A 16,498-nucleotide genomic window follows, 5' to 3' on the forward strand; every position below is an offset into this window, starting at 1 on the left:
CAAGTTGCAGGGTGCCAGGTGATCAAGCAAAGTATACAAGCCCTAGGTCCTGAGTTCACACCCAAGAAAGCAAACAAAAAATTGAAGTGACTCAATTAAGCTACTAAAAATACAAAATTAGAAAGCAACAGAACAGATAGTACCACAAGTCCAACCAACCAATAATCTGAGCCTTATTGTATATAACTATGCCTTCATCAATTCAATAAATGACTATTTATTCCTTATCAGAACTATGCTCAAAATTTGATATTTAAATTAATTCCCAATACTCATTATAAAGAACATGAAGGCCTTAATTTAAAAAAAATCCTTTCATATCAAGGATAGTATATTGGATTAGAATGGGTATTATGTTTTTCCCGGGATCAAGATATATACTGTCATCTGCTACAACAGATAGAACACATTTACCTTTATATTGTCATCAGCAAAAGGACAAAATGAGAAAACTAAGTCATAACTTACTGTACATCTGAAACAAGAGACCTTCTGCAAACCCATCATTTTCCTCAATCCTGTCAATACTATAACCTAGAAGTTAAAGTAAAAATTTGACTGCTGGATGCAATGGGGAGCAGCTGGTGGTAAACTCTTGAACACTGGAAATAGATATAAATTGTCTTTGCCATTTTGGTGTTGTCACCCACTTACAAACATCTGAAAAACAAAAGATCAGAGCAAAATTTACTCAACAGACAAAAGAAATCAATTCAGGAATGTAATGAAGCAAACAAAAAGAAAACACAGAAATAAGTAGGAACCAGCAATGAGTTTTCTTGGGTCTGCAGGACCAAAGCAATAAAGAAGAAAATAGCTCAGCTGAAGACAAAGGCATGTAATTTCTCCTGATTGAATTATCTGCTCAAGAGTAGATGTACAGGGCTGGGGATATAGCCTAGTGGCAAGAGTGCCTGCCTCGGATACACGAGGCCCTAGGTTCAATTCCCCAGCACCACATATACAGAAAACGGCCAGAAGCGGCGCTGTGGCTCAAGTGGCAGAGTGCTAGCCTTGAGCGGGAAGAAGCCAGGGACAGTGCTCAGGCCCTGAGTCCAAGGCCCAGGACTGGCCAAAAAAAAAAAAAAAAAAAAAGAGTAGATGTACAGAAAGACAATAGGAAGACAAAAGATCGCATTTGGTCCCACCACTGGTGAGGTATGCATAAAAGTGAAAATACATTTCACTAAAAAAGATAGAACATAAAAATAATTAAAATTTAAACATTAAAATCAGAAAACTAAACTCAAACAAAACTCAGAACTATTTTGTCTGTGATCTGTCATATAGCACTTGGGATCCTGAACAAGTATCGCCATGTAGCTATTTATTACTAATTAATAATATCATTTATGGGCTGGGGATATAGCCTAGTGGCAAGAGTGCCTGCCTCGGATACACGAGGCCCTAGGTTCGATTCCCCAGCACCACATATACAGAAAACGGCCAGTAGTGGCGCTGTGGCTCAAGTGGCAGAGTGCTAGCCTTGAGCGGGAAGAAGCCAGGGACAGTGCTCAGGCCCTGAGTCCAAGGCCCAGGACTGGCCAAAAAAAAAAAAATAATAATAATAATAATATCATTTATGATGTAAGATCAAAATAGTAAAACTTTTACTATTTTCCATATAATTCTTTTCATAAAAATAAATCTCAATTGGTCAAAGAGATACTAATTTTGAAGAAATTAGTAGGGAAAAAAGCTCATAAAAATATATTATTGTTGGCCAGTCAATTCATTACTACATGTGTTTCCTAAAATGAGATACTCTTTTCGTATTTACATATTTTAAGATATTACTGAGAAGCAAAAGTAGAGGCAGAAATTTGGGGAGACTCTTAAACTAAAAATTCTTCTTAGTATAGATTATTATTTCCCAGAGAATTCCATCTTATAATGATCTCTAACTAACTTGCAAATCTAGAGATCTGACTACGGTTGACATATCTCAGGTACTGCCCTTATCCATTCTTGGCACTCTAGCAAGGAAATTGCTTAGATTCATGATGAGTCTCTTCAGGAATAAATATAAAAGCTTCCTATTTATATATTTAAATCCATTATCTCTTTTTTCAGTAACATAGCTAATATTCCTTTATAAAATTTCCTTAAGAATATATTGGGCAGGTTCTCTATGCTTTTACTTTACAAAATCTGCTCTGAAAAACGCAGGTTTAGAGGCTTCCTCCTGGCTTGTATGGCACGCATTAAGGTCTGATCTAGCTAAGTAAACATATGAGAAGGGTTTTTGTTTTTTGTTTTTTTTATCCTCATAGATACCAATTTCCCTTAGGATTTAGGGTTGTGGCTTATTTTTGACCCCAAGTTTCCAGTCATTTCAAGAAAATTCTCAAATTTGTAGTGGATAGTTGGCTCCAGTTGTTGCACTTATACATTTAGACTTCTTTAAAAAAACATTAATTTTAAAAGATAACTTAAATTTTCAAAATAGGTAAAACCTTTAAAAGAGATATTTACATTTCCTTAGCATTTATCAACTCCAATTTTCAACTTAGAACCTGCATTTTTATTTTAATATCTTTTTTACAAGATAATAAAATATGTAATAGCATTTTAGAAAATAACACGAAGCACATCAAAGTCATAGTGTAGGATTTACTGCATTTAATGAAAGCATTAACTATCCTAATAGAACCATATTATCTTGGACTTAGTGGATGTCTTGTGGGTATCAAACCAATATTCTTTATCCTCAAACGAGTGCTTAAATGCTCAGGAAAAAAAAGTATTCAAAATTATACAAGCTCTTTTAAAAGTAACACTCATAGGATGAAAAAAGTATGATAGCTGAACTATTTTTAGGTTTTTCATTTATCAGCTAAGGACATAATGACAGAGAAAACATGCTGACATTTTAAAATATAATTAATATCATCTTAGTATACATGAAGATTGATTAAAAATCTTGTAGTTCCAATAAGCTGACATTAAATGAAATAAAATTCAACCATGAATTTCCTAACTGTTGATGAGTTGAAATCTTTGATATAAAAGGATGAATATTAGTGTTAAAACTTTTTTGTCAAATAATTTTTAAAACAATCAAGATGAACAAGTGTAAGTCATGGTGTATTTCTCACTGGCCAACAAAACAAATTAAAAACTAAACCTTCCAGAGAGGGTCAGAAATCACATTCGGCACAACTTTAAACTTTCATAAAGCTGTTGAAAGGCCTATTTAGGATTGAAGGACAAATGTAAAAACCTATTCAGGAGAAGCATATGAGTGTTTTCTCTGTCCGTAGGGACTGTTTTTGTTTTTAAGTCTCTTGAAGAAAACAGAAACAAAAACAAAATCAATTCATTTTCTCAATGGAATAAAGTGTGTTCCAAATCATGATTAAAAATGAGACCTAAGGGAAAGAGAGTTCTACATCGTTCCTAAAACTTAATGAAGAAAGAAAAAGTATTTACTACTACCAGATGACTTCAACATTCAATAGTCAGATAGAAAAAAATATAATGATATTAAAAAGGTGTATTTATTTATTTATTTTGTCAGTCCTGAGGCTTGAACTCTGAGCTTGGGCACTGTCCCTGAGCTCTTCAGCTCAAGGCTAGCTCTACCACCACTTCCAGTTTTCTGGTGGTTAATTGGAGATAAGAGTTTCACAGACTTTCCTGTTCTGCTGGATTTGAAACAAAATGTCAGATCTCAGCCTCCTGAGTAACTAGGATTACAGGTGTGAGCCACTAGCATCTGGTAAAAGGTTTATATTTAACCTGTCAACATTCATCTTTCTGTGATTACTATCTATGAATCTATGTATCTATCTATCCATTTATCTTCTATCTGCTTATCACCTTCTATCAATTTGAAAGGTTAAAGAGCTGGAGCTGATAATATTATAATATCTCTTAAAGGTTATTTCAAATTCCTCCTAAAGTATTTACTACATAAATAAGAACAATAAACATCTCCTTGTAACTGGGAAAATTCAGAGATGTGATTGCAAAAGAAGTTACAACCTACCTAGTGCTACCTTAATACAGTTGTGTCTCATTGGTCTTAGCTGCATCACTGAGGTTTCGAAAATGAGCTCATTCAGTAATAATAGATAATTTTAGCTTAACTATCTTCAGATTCTTTCACTCTCTTAGTACTGATACTACTGTTTTACTTAATGCTATGTAAGTATTACTTATACAGTAATCACAACTTGAGTTGTAGAGACTTTATGAAGCAGGATTAGAAAACTCAAAAAAGAAATGAAAAGTAAGGCTTACATAAAAGGTTATCAAGATTATTCTATAAGCAAGCTTAGATTACTTGTTATTTATGTATAACTGAGGAAAAATTATCATTATCCCTTAAGCCTATTCAAGTTTATTGAAAGAGAAACATCTTTTTAAAAATATAGTGCTCTTTCAATGGAATTCTATGGCTCCATCAGAAGGAATGACACTGCCCCATTCATAAGGAAATGGAAAGACTTGCAAAAAATCATATTAAGTGAAGTGACCCATACTCAAAGAAAAATAAACCCTACCATGTCCCTAAGGGAACACCTAGTACATGATTAGGCTAGTCCTGGTAGGAGATCAAAATACCACAATAGCTACACCCATATGATCACATAAGATGATGCCAAGTGAAATGAACTCCACGTCATGGAGACAAGAGTTATACCACCTTTGTAATCATTATCAACATGCCATGTGAAACCGTACCTTTTGTATTTTTTTACAAAATTTTCTTGTCTGTTTGTTTGTTTGATTGTTTTGTTTAGTTTTGTTTCTCTTGTATTCCCTTCCTGTAGTTGTACCCCCGCCCCCACCATTATATTCTCATCCGAATACCCTGGATTCTGTTTATACAGGTATTAGAATTGGGGAAAGGAAAGGGAATATCGAAATTGAGAGACAAAGGGCAAAAAGACAAACCATTCCAAAAGCAGTACTTACAACACCATTTGGTGTAAATCAGCTGTACAACTTTTGGGGGGAGAGGGAAAAGGGGAAGGGAGGGGGGTGGAAATGAGGGAGGAGGTAACAAGTTGAACAAGAAATGTACTCACTACCTTACATATGAATCTGTAACCCTTCTGTATACACCACACTTTGATGATAAAGAAAAAAGTTTTTAAAAACACAGTGGTCTTTGCTTATTATATAAAGGCTACTATGGTTCTTAAATAAATTTGGCTGAAAATTCTGAAAGTTAATATACCAAATGTAGTAGAATTAAACAATTTATCAAATGGAATTATTTAATAAAATGTATTCAATATTCCATTATTTAGAACAAAATTTTGTAATTTGAATTTATTATTACTGTTGTTGTTGTTGTTGTTAATTCATTGGGGGGCTTGAACTCTGGGCCTGGGCACTGTCCCTGAGCTCTCAAGGCTAGTGCTCTACCACTTGAACCATAACACTACTTCTGGTTTTCTGATGGTTAATTGAAGATAAGAGTCTCACTGAAACAACTACAAAAGCAATACTTGCAAAACTGTTTGGTATAAATGAACTGAACAACTCATGGGGGGTGGGAAGGGAAAGGGAGAAGGGAGAGGGGGGAATGAGGGAGGAGGTAACAAACAGTACAAGAAATGTATCCAGTGCCTAACATATGAAAGCCTAACATCTCTGTACCTTAGTTTGACAATAAAAATTTAACAACAACAAAAAAGTCTCACTGACTTTCCTGCCTGGGCTGGCTTTCAACTGTGATCCTCAGATCTCAGCCACCTGAGTTGCTAGGATTACAGATGTGAGCCACCGACATCTGGTTAAATTATTATATAATGTTTTTCTTTTGTTGGATTTTATGTACTTGTCTTCATGTTCAAAGAGAGCAACATCCTGTCATTCCAACAAGTGTTACCATCATTTCTAAATAAAACCATCATCTTGTTAGACCCTTTGATGGTGACATGTTTAATTCAGGCCATGATATCCACTACTTAGATCTCTCAAAGATTTTCAGATTCAAAATTAAACTCCTTGTAAATTATTGACAAAGCAAGAATGTAGTAAGAATAAAGGGGGAAAATGTTCTCATAGTTCACAACAAGAATTTCATAGTGGACACACTGACTTTCTAAGGGCGAATTGCTCATTTGTGAATATCTTAGCTCTGAACTTTTTTATTTGATGAGTATGTTTACATTTTGGGCCACTGGGATAGCTGAAACCTTTCACATTTTGAATGGAGATGAAAAATGATTGTCTGCAACCAAAAGGTGGCAAAATATAAACCAGAAGTAGAACTAAAGAACAGAAGTCATAGCTTTTCACCTACTATCTTCTGTTGCTTAGACAAGTCACTTCATTGACTTATGACTTGTCATTTTCACATTTGGACACTGTGCTTTATGTTGTAAGGCATATTTTGTGGAGAAAATATGTAATTATAGAAAACACCTGGGGCAAAAGAAATGAATGTACTTTATATTCCTGCATCTTTACAACTAAAGAAATTTGAAACTGTGATGAGTCTTCTTCACTTTTTCAATGACAATGGGACATTTCTCTGTAAACTAACTGAAAACTGGAAAATTATTTAAAATAACTATGCTAAAATAATCACTATACATCTGTCTAATCCTACCTGTTATAGAAGCTAGTTACCTCTTACAAGTGGAAGATACACACATACAGAAAACTGTTTCAAAGTAATTTGTAATTCTTTCCACAGCTTTTAAAATGTCTATGGTATAGGTTTTTCACACTTGAGAATTCAATAGTCATAAACTGTCTTGGAATGTATTCTGAAATTTAAGGAAAAATATAGAGTTAGTAGCAGAATAGAAGGAACAAGAACATCTGATCTCAAGTCCCTCTATTGTAGAATATATAAAGATCAACTCTGAATCTTCCTTTTGTTGAAGAACTAGTCTCTAGTATTGCTATTTACAAATATTGTCCTTAGTACCCTTTTATGAAAATTTCCCCACTATTCTATGCATATTACTATGATATATTGGATTTCGTATAAGTGGATCTCAGTCTTGTATCTTCAATACTATTCAGACAAATTAGTGATCCAGATAGTAATTCATGACTCATCAGTGACCATATAACCTTTAACAACAGTGATTTTCCAATGTTCCTCAAATGTTGCCATTTCCTTGAAAACTGCCTATCATCAATCTGATTTCAAAGCTGTAGTCAGTGCTTGGAATATACCGTAATGTTTACAGGAAAATGTAAACAATGAGAAAAATATTTGAAATATATACATATATTTATTTTCAAAGTGAACTTTTGTATTTTAAAATAATTATAGCTTCACATTCAGTTTACATAGATATTGCATAAACATTCCATCTGTGTGTTATTCAAATTATCTCAAAGTATCATTAAATTATATGCTGATATTAACATCAAGGTATTGACTTTGATGGGTTGCAGTACATTATATCTCTTTCACTAAGAAATCCTTGTTTTAACAGTATCTTAACCATTCATTCAATGGAAATGCATTTGGATGTTTGGGGCTATCATTTAGAAATAAGTTGTAAAAACTCATATTCAGTATGTATGTGAAATATGTTATCACTTCTTGAATGCAAATGCCAATGATTTCTGGGTCATCTTGTAGTTGTATATATAGTTTTCAAAGAAAATGTCAAATGATTTTCAAGACTGGCTTGAAGTATCCATCTGTGAGAGGCCCAGAACTTACAGAACTTTCCTAGAATTTAGTGTTGGTATTACTTTTTTGTTTCAATCTCAATAATGTGTACATTTTTCTATTATAATAAAATCATAGTGATTGACTTGCCATGGATTTCAGAAAGGCATCCACACAAAAGCAGGGATGGAAATATGAGGGAATAGATATTTTTAAAAAGGAGAGTCTCAAAACTCTTGGAAAGGGGAAACTGAAATTGAACTACAGACATAAAAAATGGATATTGACATTTGAGATACAATGCTGGAGAAAACAAGTAACTTCACAGGCCTTCTGACTGCAAAAAGTGAATCACTCAGATCAGAAGTACGTAAAGGTTTTATCTGTGTCTTAGCAGAATACCAATTCCAAAATTCATACAAAACGGTTTGTTACTCATTTTACTGAAATGTCCCTTTTCTACTAGCATTATATAATAATGAGAATATTTCAGTTTACATTTTTCACTTAGGAAATATTTCTGGTCAGTTGTACACAATACCTAGTCAATGATCATAGGTGTTGATTTTGTTGTCTCACAACAGTAAGTATATTATCTACTTCCTCAGGATTTTCCTGAATAGTGACGGGATCAGTTTCTGAAAAAAAAATATTTTGCATATGATTTGTTTTTTGGGTTTTTTTTGTTGTTGTTGTTGTTTTTTCTTTGTCAGTCCTGGGGCTTGGACTCAGGGCCTGAGCACTGTCCCTGGTTTCTTTTTGCTCAAGGCTAGCACTCTGCCACTTGAGCCACAGCGCCACTTCTGGCAGTTTTCTATATATGTGGTGCTGAGGAATCGAACCAAGGGCTTCATGCCACTAGGCCATATTCCCAGCCTTGCATATGATTTGAATAATTTTTCTTTTTCACTTCAATGTGGCATGGCAGTCACTCCAGTATCAACTAGAATTCTTCAAAGATGGCCTTCAACCTCCAGAATCCCTACATACTTTGATTGATTTAACCCCAATCTTGGCTCCAGCCTGGACAGACTCTGCACTGCAGTTGTCACTGCACAGTAGTTCCCAGGAATTGCTCTTGTTTTTTATCCCAGTGAGTCCACTTCACTTGATACAGCTAATTTTTCTCTTTCTTATTGCATCTCTAGCATCGTTTGCCAATAAATGATCAACAGGACTGAACCACTGAATCAATTATTTCTCAAAATCTGTGCACATATATGAAAGAGACACTAGAAGAAATCTAAAAAAAAAACAGATATTTATGAAAATGCATTACTGTTACTCTATTAACAACATTGTATTTAAAATTACATTCAATCAACACATAATATAATTTTTGAATTATAATCCCCACTTTACTATATTAGCAACACATCTGTAACTTCTAACCCGAATTTCTTTTGGGCTATTTTTACATAACTATTGGACAACATGCTAAATATGAAAATTAGAATAAACCCAGTCTGAGTCTTTGGCATACTAACACAAATGTGCTGAAAAAAAGACTTCCAGGAGAGTTGTTCAACTTCTTTAATTCTGCATGTTCTCACTTCATAATAGTTAATGTTTCCTTCCTGAAGTAGGTCTTACATTCATAGCTGTCATCACTGTACAAACCTGATTAAATTCAAGTTTTAAATTTCTTTTGCTTTCTGAAAAACTAGGAGCTGGTGGTTACCTTAGTACTGTCATTCTCTATTGGTACTTTCTCTTGAAAACCAAAGAGAAAAAAAATCCTCTAAAGAAATAAGCAATTGTACTTTTTTTCTCAGTTCTAAACCTATTGCTGTCTATACTGGGGTTGATTGGATTGCCATCAGAGAATTCTTAATTCTTTTACACACAGTTCAAACTCATTCCAAGATTTTTATGGGACTGAGGCCTTAATTTTGATCTCCTACTTTTCTTTTCTTTTTTTCTTCATTTGAAATAGTACTAGTCTTTGAACTCAGAGTGTCAGCTGCACAGAATCACAACAGAACGATCATAAATTTGAGATACGGGGTAGTCGTAGACTGGTATCGGAGTAAGGAGAACAGTTTCTTGAGTAGTAAAAGTAGATTTCATTGTAATAAATGTAGACTGGTTTAAATTAGATAAAGTGTTAGTTTAACATCCACCTTCCTTTCAGCTTTCCTGATTTCTGAGGAAGATGCTTTCTTGGTAACACATGGGATATGTAAGCAGTGATACAACTTCCTAGAAAGGTCAGACATGATTGTCTTCAGCCCAACCTAGCACTAATGACTGAAGTGCTGTGATGTCAAGTAAAGGCATTACAGTTAAGTTCTAATGGCTCAACTAATACTGCACTGACAGATGGGAGAAGTATTTCAAGATAGTTTCCAATTCCTTCCAACTCCAATGAGGCAAACTGAAATTCAGTTTCCAATGCTCTGGAGTTAATGCAGACTTGGCAAATTACCTCAGTCATTATCTGCATTTCAGGAGTCCCCAGTCACTTGCCTTCCTGATCAATTAGCTATATATTGGAGGTTTCCTCTGGTCCCCTTAGGACTCACAGAATTCAGGAAAGCTTGATACTTGCAATTACAATTTTATGGTGAAGAATACAAATTAGCCAACAGACAAAATGCAGAAGAATGGAGAATGGGGTTTGGAAGGAAGTACAGAGTTCAGCGTCCTCTCTTACAGGAAGGAATCAAACTACCATGCCCAGACACTCAAATACTCACCTATCAAGAATCTCAACTAAACTTGAGTATCTAGAGTTTTATTTGGGTTTTATTGTCAGTATGCTTGATTAAAACATTGTCTACGTGCTTTAGAAGGTATCCATCTGCCTCCACTGGATATTGGCTTGCTCACTTTCAATCTTTATCCTGTTTTTCTGGTGAATAGCTATCAATGGAGCTTCTTAGAAGCCCAAAATAATTCACTCTTTTATATAAAGTAGACATTATAGTCACTTGAGAAATCTTAAGAATTTTAGGAACTCCAATATAGGAATCCTGAACAAATTCACTAAGAGCAGACAAAATCTCCATTGTATAACAGCTTATATTCTTGTTATGGACTAGATACTTTACCTTCTCAGCTATCAGCTAAAGTGTAGGCTTTCTTTCTTCCTTTCCTTTTCTTTCTTTTCTTTCTTTCTTTCTTTCCTTCCTTCCTTCCTTCCTTCCTTCCTTCCTTCCTTCCTTCCTTCCTTCCTTCCTTCCTTCCTTCCTTCCTTCCTTTCTTTCTTTCTTTCCTTCTTTCTTTCTTCCTTTCTCTCTTCTTTCACCATTTCCTAAAGGTTCTTCTGGATAACTTAACAGAAAATACAAAAATATTCAGAAAGTCCAAATAGTTAGCAATAAACACATACACAAACACACACACTCACACTCACATAGCTAGCAAGAAATGTTTATTATAGTCATTTTCTTATGATTTATGTTTCTTATTCCATTACTCAGTTAAGAAAACTAGTTGAGACTAAATACTAGATGGTGAGTGAGTTAAGATAAAATCATATGATCAGTAATATTCTGAGTCTTAAATGTGAGCTTGTTTTAAGACTTACCTCACAACTGGAAGCAGACTTTTGTGTTAAAATACTCCAAAATTTTGCATTTTTTAGAAATACATTTTGTTATTACAGGTTTTCATAAGCAGCTTCTGCACAGGTCTATTCACTAACGTGTTGTTCAAATCATCCTACAGTCAGAAAATACATTCTGCAGTTTAAGATGTGTTACATCTAAGCAATTTATTTTTCCTAGGGAACATATGTGATTATCTAATGGCTTAGTATTACTCATGATGAGAAGGTCATTTTGACACCTAGGAACCGTCCTTTAGCTTCTTTGCCACTATTGAACAGTAAAAGGTACTTAGTGACAAATGTTACTGTACTTAAATGTGCAGCACAATGGCCCAGAAAGAAAAGGCTCTTACGTAGGTTAAATCCATGTCAAGAAGCTGGCAGACTCCACGACAAGCACATTAAAAACATATATTATTTTCTGATATTTTCCCAAGCACTTCTAAAATGGCCTTCTATTAAGAATTTCAATTTTCTCCCAACTGTTAAACCTCTACATAGACTTTCCAAGATAATAATCTGAAATGTCATGGAGGTACTATGTGTTTTGAGCCATGAAAACACATTCTAACCTTAAGGTTTCAGTTCAAAGATACTATTGAGTAAATTGTGGTCTTTCAAGAATCTGTATGCTAGAAAGGCAAATAGTCCGAGTATTCTTTTCAACAGAAATCATGATGATGTAAATTGAATCAATAATCATTATTTAATGAGGATTAAAGTGCTGGCCGCATTTGTTTGTACAGATGCTCCTTGATTTAAGATGGATTTAAATCCTGATAAAGCCATTATAATCTGAATATATTGTTCAGTTAAAAATACATGAAGTAGTCCTCACCTACTGCAAGTCATGTGCATTGTAGAATAAGAAGTACTCATCCTTGTGCTGGAGTAGCTGACTGGGAACTGCGGGCTTCTAAATTGGAAACAGAATCAGAAAACAATGAAAACTCAAACCTGGGAGTATGCATTTGGTAGAATGCCTACCACTTTTGCAAAGCTGAAATGGCATAAGTCAAATTATAGTACATTGTGAGCAGCCAATCATTTATTATTTCAGAGCTGTTCACTGTGTGAATTAACAGCATCAAGAATTATGGCAAAACTGAAATTCTTAAAAGTCTACCCTAAACTAACTGGATTGGAACATCTAGTAACTGGTATTTACTGCAGATGATTTTGATGCTTTTTAAAGGCGAGTATCACTGACTTAGTTTATTCTATTATATGAAACAGTAAAGACACCATCTAAATCATGAGTTTGGAGTAAATATTGTTAACATCGCCAATCGTGAACACACACACATCACACTGTCATTATCTCTCACATCAGCATCATTCTCTCAGAAACCCAATGACAACATCAGATAAAACTTGTTAAATTTTTAGGTTGAATATGTTAGAGAATAAAGGAAACAAAGTACTACTGTTCAGGTGCAGAAGTGTTCATCAGTATAAACTCCTAGGAAGGGAATGAAAATGGAAGAGCTGCTGTGTGGTCTATGACCAGCCTGGGGCACCATCTGCCAGGAGTCACATGAAGGCTGCAGCTAAACACAAAGAGATTAATGATGATTAGGACTATGTAAGAAAGACAGAATATGAAATAAGGCAAATTGACCATCGAAGAGCAGACAGATGTACATTTAATTCAAGTAAATACAGATAGCTGGAGAGTATATATAGCCAAGGAAATAGAAGGGCTTAGATGGCAAAGCTAACTTAAACCATTCATTTAACTGGCAGTAGTTGCTTAGTGCCAATTATATTCTATATCCATTGATAATCTAGCAATAAAGTGGAGGAATATGGACTTTTGTTCTACCTTTTCAAGTTTATCTCTGTTTGAGGAAAATAGAATTAATTAAGCAATTCTGGAAAACATTTAACAACATAACGGTTTGTGTTTTATAAAGAGAGAAAACAGCATGCTAAGGTGATATGATATGTTAGCCTAATGTCATACTGTGTGTGCATTTGTGTGTGTAAGAGAGGTTTAATGGCAACATAGTATACTAGATAAAGAATTAAGTGCAAAGCAAAAGCTTTAATCAAGAAGAAACAAGAAATCGAGAACCTAATAACAGTGAAATTTAGATAATTAAAGAATAGAAAAGATGCAAGGTGAGATAAGGTGAAAATACAAATGAAATGCTACAGAAAATTACATATGGTCCTTGTACCAGGACAATTCAATTGAATTTTTGTAAACCATGATTCCTGTGAGGGGGTTGGTGTGCTGCCAGAAGATTATCAGCACATGGGTTAGCTTTCCATAATTAGAAAGGGCCAGTAATGAGAAAGGGCCAGGGCAAAATATACAACTTAGCATAAGCATCATCATGACGTACATTTTCCATTCAGGCCCTGCCTTGCACTACTTGCTGTAGTTTTCTCCACATGTGAGTCCATAAATTAGTAAAGCATTCATTGGCCAGGGACTCATGATTTTATCTGCATTATTTCACTTTATATGTTGATTTCCAATTCCACCCATTTTCCTGAAAATGACACAATTCCTTTCCTTTTTTTTTTTTTTTTTTTTGTGGCCGAGTAATGAGCATGCTGGCTGATTCCATACTATTTTTTTTTTATCATGAATAGTACAGTTATAGATACAGCATATATTTACTTCTACGGTAATTTCCTTGTGATCTTTCAGATATATAACTCCAAAACAATATAGCTGAATCACATGGAAATTTTATTTTTAATTTTTTTTTTGTTTTGCTTTGAGTCAAGGTTTCAAAGAAAAACCATCAATGGGATGCTCAAGGCTTTGGTAATAGGAGTTTCTAAGTTTGCTTTCTGTTGAAATAGTCTACTTTCTTTGGTAGTCTAACTTATACATAGCAGGCTAGCTTCAAACTTATTATGTACCCAACCAAGGGTAGCCTCATACTCAAATTCTCTTTATCAACCTCCTGTGTGCTAAGATACTCCATCATGCCCAGTATTTTTAATAGTTCAAGAACCCACCACACTGACTTTCATAGTGTCTGGACTCATTTTATACTTCATCATGAGTGAATAAGTGTACCTATTCCTTGCATCTTCATCAGCATTGTTGTTTGTTTTCTTAGTTAAAGCCATTCTGAGTTGACTGCTACACAATGAAATCTCCATATAATTTTGATCTGTATTTTCCTGATAACTGAGGATTCCTGTGTCTATTATATCATCTGTATTTCTTCATTTGAAAAGTTTCTGTTACGTTCTCTTTTTTTTCTTAGTTTCTGAGTTCTTTATTCTAGATATTAACCCCTTTTGGATGAATATCTGGAAAAGATTTTCTCCTATTCCATAGGATCTCTGTTGATTCTTTCTTTTATTATGTATGAATAGCTGTTTAATTTGATGCAATCTCATTAGTCAGTTCTTGCTTTTATTTCCTGAGCTCTGAATCATATTCTGAAATGTATAGCCTGTGCTTAGATCTCGACATGTTTTCCCTATATTTTCATCTAGTACCTTCAAAGTTTCAGATAGTACATTAAGATCTTTGATCCATTTTAAATTTACTTTTTTTGTACAGGAGGAGAAATGGGGATATTTTATATTCTTCCATATTAGAACTGTGATGTGATTATTTGAATACCTTAGGCTACACAGCAGCCTTTCTGTACGATCCCCCAATGGTCTATCAAATACTCTTTAAAGGAATACATTAAGGAAAATCTCATTATTAGTTGGTGAAAATCCAGTCTGTCTTGTTTTATGTTTGACTAGAGTTTTCTGACTAAAGAAGAATGAAGACTTGAATCAAGGGATAATGTGGCAGGATTCACAAAGCTTTGACAGTATGAGGTCCCAAGTCTGTTTTCCTGTCCAAATGCTCTAACTTCCTTCATGGCAGCTCTGCGAGTTCATCAGCCCAGTCTTTCCAAATCATCTAATGTGGTTACGCAGGATTTATTTTACAGAACTATGACTTTATCACTGATGCTCTCTTGATATGTAAATTGCACCTAAGTAAGAAGCCCTTGTTCTAAGAGCCTTCAAATAACAGATAGCAGAAGGACTTCATCGTTTTTTGATAAATGGATAATGTGTCACATTCAGGGCTTAATTTCAAGCAGATCTGTGTTTGATTTCCTCCAGTACTGCTTTTTAGATGAGTGACCTGGAAAAATTGCTTTGATTTCTTTCTTTCTTGATAAAATAGAAATAAGGAGACTTTCTACCACAAGAAATTGTACTACGAATTCATGAAATAGCTTACATAAAATTTATTGTACATTACCTATCAGCTAGAGAGTTCTCTGGGCTTTTTGAGTGTTTTTCATCCTTTTTCATATCTTTAGAGATTGAGCTGGAAAATATATACATATAGAGGATCATATGTGTATATACTATTATATATGTATATATATATACATGAGAACAATCTGACTGAAGTATAGAATATGCGTGTATGAGGATATAATGGTGAAGCCCCTTTGAATTTAATAAGCACTTTAACAAAAAAAGAGTATGAAGAAACATTGTCTGCATGAAGCATGTCTAATCTGGTGCAGGCATTAGTATGAGAGCAAAGATAAATAGAAAGGGGAAATAGGGAGAAAATATAATCAAGTACTTTGTGTTCATATGTAAAAATGGAACAAGGGAGTTTAATGAGACTAGTTTGGAAAGATGAAAAAGAAGAAGGAGAATGATGGCAGAGGTCATTCTGAGCAAGATGCATTGTATATATAAATGGACATATTAATAGGAAACCCTATTGTTGGAAAAAATGGGTGAGAATGTTACAAAGGTGACAGTGATCATGATTAATTATATTAACTGCTTTGCTAGACGGAAACTCCTTTTTCCAACTTCTTAAAGTTAATAAAAAGGAAACCCCTGGTACAACTAATTGATGCTTATAAGAAAAAGTTTGAGATAGGATTTTTTTTTTTAAATTTTGCCAGTCCTGGGCTTGAACTGAGAGCCAAGGCTCTTTCCTTGAGCCGCTCTTTGCTCAAGGCTAGATCTCTACCTATTGAGCACTTCTTCTGGCTTCTTCATTTATTGTGGTACTGAGGAATTGAACCCAGATCTTCATGCATGCTAGTCAAGCACTCTGCCACTACTCTACATTCCCAGCCACTGAGACAGTATTTAGAAAGGAGAAAAAAATAAACTTAAATGGCAGTGTTGGTCAGATAGAAGACACTGCGATAGTTGTCAAAATACACTCATCAGAATAATAATTTATGACACTTCTATCTATACATGGAAATAATTTAGAAAACATTCCAGTGTCTTGCTTTTCAATTCCACATCAGTATATCAAAGAAATCGATTGTCCTTCCTCTCTGTATTTACTTTAAAACTCTTCATCTGCATACAACTTCTCCTTCTGT

This window comes from Perognathus longimembris, chromosome 2 (assembly GCF_023159225.1).
Source record: "Perognathus longimembris pacificus isolate PPM17 chromosome 2, ASM2315922v1, whole genome shotgun sequence".
Taxonomy (NCBI): Eukaryota; Metazoa; Chordata; class Mammalia; order Rodentia; family Heteromyidae; genus Perognathus; species Perognathus longimembris.